This window comes from Phalaenopsis equestris, unplaced genomic scaffold, assembly GCF_001263595.1.
Source record: "Phalaenopsis equestris unplaced genomic scaffold, ASM126359v1 Scaffold000511, whole genome shotgun sequence".
Lineage (NCBI taxonomy): Eukaryota > Viridiplantae > Streptophyta > Magnoliopsida > Asparagales > Orchidaceae > Phalaenopsis > Phalaenopsis equestris.
In genome coordinates this window covers 1,133,128-1,137,025 of record NW_018164951.1, presented here as the reverse complement: position 1 = coordinate 1,137,025, position 3,898 = coordinate 1,133,128, and positions in this window count along the sequence as shown.

The window sequence follows — 3,898 nt, the reverse complement described above, 5'->3', positions numbered from 1 at the left end:
GTGATTAGGTCGAGGAAGTCGATTGAGCCCAAAAAATAGGTTGATCAAGCCGCGATGATGGTGTTTTCGTTTGTTTTTCTCTTTTATTTTAAAATGAGTCGTCAGCCTGTCGATCGTCGTATTATTCCCTTATTCGAATAAATTTCCCTCCCGAATCATATATGTAATTCGAAGAGGAGAGAAATCGAATAAGAAGGGACATACGACAAAGCGACAAACAAGAGAAAACACAAACGACAAATACGACAAAGCGACAAACAAGAGAAAACACAAAACATGGAGAGCCTACGTGCGGTAAACCTCTCAATGATGAGTTAAGAGTGTCCGCCCAAACAAGATCGGGCGAAAGCACCTTAAACCGATATCGGCGAAAGTATACCTACGTAGACTACCCAAAACCAGAGAGTCAGGTGTAGGTGTCTGTTCTAGGGTCAAGAGCACTCCCAATGGGACGTATCCCACTTGGTTAATTACATATTTGGGGTACCCAATAATACTCTCGATAAAAGGAGTTTTGCTTGGATTATCGTGAACCTGGGGCAATAGGTACTCAAAGGAAGGTTATTCCGTGTGGGAACAGTCCTGATGCTTCAAAGCTTGTGCTAAGCCATTGGGCAGAGAGTGAGTCTCTCACATCCCGAACGGGTAGCGGCTTATCGGCACACGGGGCCCACGAAATAACCTAAATCATCTTGACGGGGATATCCCAACACGTCAAAGCACGTTCGGACCATAAAGGCAGAGGACAAATCGTCGTATCCCAAATGGACGGTAGCTCATCGACATCGAGCCGTCAAAATGATATCAACGAAGTCGAGGAGCGACATGGCTCAAAGGGGCTCAACAAAAGAAAGGTAGAGTGATCCTAAAACGGTAGAGGTAACTAGGTCGGGGTACCACTGACCCGTCATCCACAACTACTATGACCCTAAGTCTACCTGGTCGTGAAGGTAGTTTACCCAACGATCCCCGGTCAGCAATCAGTGAATTGCGTCGTCCATGGGAACCTCGGTAGCCCTAAGGTTAAAGGAACGAAACTCTATCCTATGACTAAAAGCTGGAGCTCCAAGAGATGAGACTTATACCTGCCGAAGTGGTCATGATGTCTCAGGAAAGAATAGAAAATAGATGTTCAACTACAAAGCTGAAAACACTCCAAACAAAAAGACTTACACCCCGTCTGGGTTGGGGAGCCTTCTAGCATCCTAGGCGCACTAGACAACCATCTATAAAGAGGTATGCTGGGCCAGTCAGGTTGGAGAAGCACGGGGGCTCCTCCTCAGGACATGCAAATATGAATGCAGTTATCTAGAGCGGTCCTTAAGCATTGTGGAGACCCTATTAACATATGCAGGAAAGTAAATGTTGCAATTTTTAAATCCTGAATATTTTAATTCTAAATTTTAATTATCTTGAATATTTTATTTAGGATTTTGTAGAAAGTTACAATTTTAAGGTCTTTAATGAGCCTAAATTATATCGTGAAATCCTAGATAAACCACAGAAATAAACAAGAAAAACACATGCAAGTGCAGACATGCAATATGATACAAAAAGCAAAACAAGTCAAATCAAAATAATAAAAGGCCAGTGTCGCTGGGTCGGCAACATATCCCAGAAAGAAAAGAGGCGGTCGGACTCTGCATCATGCCCGGTCCTAATTCTATACATCAATATAAAATGCAGAATTAAGATACGGTCTTGGTCCCCTCCACTTGTTCCCACGCTAAACGTTTCGGAACCCATGCCTATATCTTATTTCTGCTACAAGAATCTCCTAGACTCTAAAAAATAAATAGGAAAATAAAAGACTCAATCATGCATGAAAACAAGTGTCAGCGGGAAAACTCACATGCAAATAATGTATCATGAGTCATGCCTTATCATGAATCATGAGTCATGCCTTAAAAGCAGGGGAGCTAATAGCATCTGCAAGCAAAAGGGTCAGAAATCATTACTTGCTCCCCCTATAGCGGTACCTGCGTGTATGCAAATAATTAGGCATGGCTCCCTGTAGAAGAACGCCCTAACACACTACCATACATATGCAACATGCAGACACACCACAAACATAATCCAAAAGAAAGATATCTGGCTAGGGCAACCAATCCAACAGAGAACAATAGCCAGACATCAAAAAAGCTACCTAAGCACCCTAAATCCTAGCCTAACACACAATCTAACGAAAAGTGCGTCAACCTAGTATCTAAGTGCGGGGTAGGTCTGGGTATAGTATGAATTTGACAGGGTCGCCATACCGACCCCATCCTAAAGATCTGAAGGATCTAAAGGGTGTCATGAAAAGTGATAACACGAGTTAAATTTATTAGATATTTAACACAGTCATACTCGTGTCAATCCCGATGACTTAACTCGCATTGCTCACCGAGATCAACCCAGCAAGCAATGCTCGTTAAGCGCGCCCGGCATGGGGTCACTCTCCTAACGAGTCTGACTCGCTACCAATGCAAACATGCAAATGCAAACAGTCATGTGATGGAAGTGATGAGTGTACCGTAAGGCAGTGACTCAGGAAAAGATGGGCATACCGCGGAGGTAGCGTAGCGGTCCGAACAAATGAGTGTGTCGTATCAGCAGTGACCCAAAGAGGTGTGTCGAGGCGACAGTTACCAAAAGTGATGGGTGTGCCGTAGTGGCAGCGGCCCGAAGGTGTGCCGAGGAGGCAGTGACCAAAAGTGATGGGCGTGTCGTGGTGGTAGCGACCTTATGAAGGGTGTGCCGAGGCGGTAGTGACCGAAAGAGTGCAACGCCAGCAAATGATAATGATCATGCAAGCTAACACATACCAGATGCAAGATGCAAACAAGCAAGTATGCGATATAATGCAAAAGCAAACAAACAAGCAGGTGATCAGTCGACCGGACCGTGGTGGCCGATCAAACCAAAGTGATCGGTCTACCGAGCCGGAGCGGCAGTCAAACCAAAGTGAGACGCTCATCGGGTCGGGCAGCCGATCAAAGCGAAGTTAAATGCTCGCCGGGCCAGGGTGGTCGGTCGGAGCGAAGTAAGATGGCTCGCCAGCCCGAGGCGGCCAATCAGAGCTAGGTGAGAGGCTCACCGGCCCGGGGCGGCCTGTTGAAACTAAGTGAAATGCTCACCGAACAGGGGCGGCCGGTCGAAGCAAAGTGAAATGCAACATTAACCAAGAAAAAATGATATGCAGCAAACCAACGTATGTAGCAAACCGGGCTCGTGCTAACGACCTCACCTGGGAGACCTAAGGTTTAGACCCATAGATGTGCGGCACCGCTGCCTCTTGCTTCAGTGAACAAATGTGGGGAGTTTCACCCCGAATCTCCCGAGGGGGAAACTCTTCATTGCGTCGCGAAATAGGATAGCTACAAAGCTTTTCCTATTTTTGCGAACTCCTCCAGACTTTGCAAAGCGAGTCAGCTACAAAGTTTCTCTCGCTTTGCCAAGTTCGACCTCCCAACTTCTCCAAGTAACGCTGGGGAATCCAAAGCAAGGGGAGCGAGGGACTCCGACCCATCGAGACTTGTGCTAAGACTCACAACAAAGGTAGACACTCGACTCTACAGAGGAGTATTTGGCCACACACAAGAAGTCCTAACCTAAAGGTTGGCTCTAGGAAATCAAACGATCCATCACGCAGGCACGTCGTTGCGCCGACCCACGCCGGCGCATGCATCCCGTGTGGGCGATCGAACGATCGAACTGACACGCCTAGACTCCACTATTCTTAAGGCTGGTTAGGAGATAGAAAGTTTCACCACCGTGACGGTTGTAGACGCGTTTTCTTTACTTGCTCCGAACTCGCTAACGTCAAATTCATGCTCCAGTGTGTCTCGTAGAACGTGCATAGAACAACAAAAAGGCATAGGAGGCTGTGAGTCAATAAGATATGCGAAGTACCAAA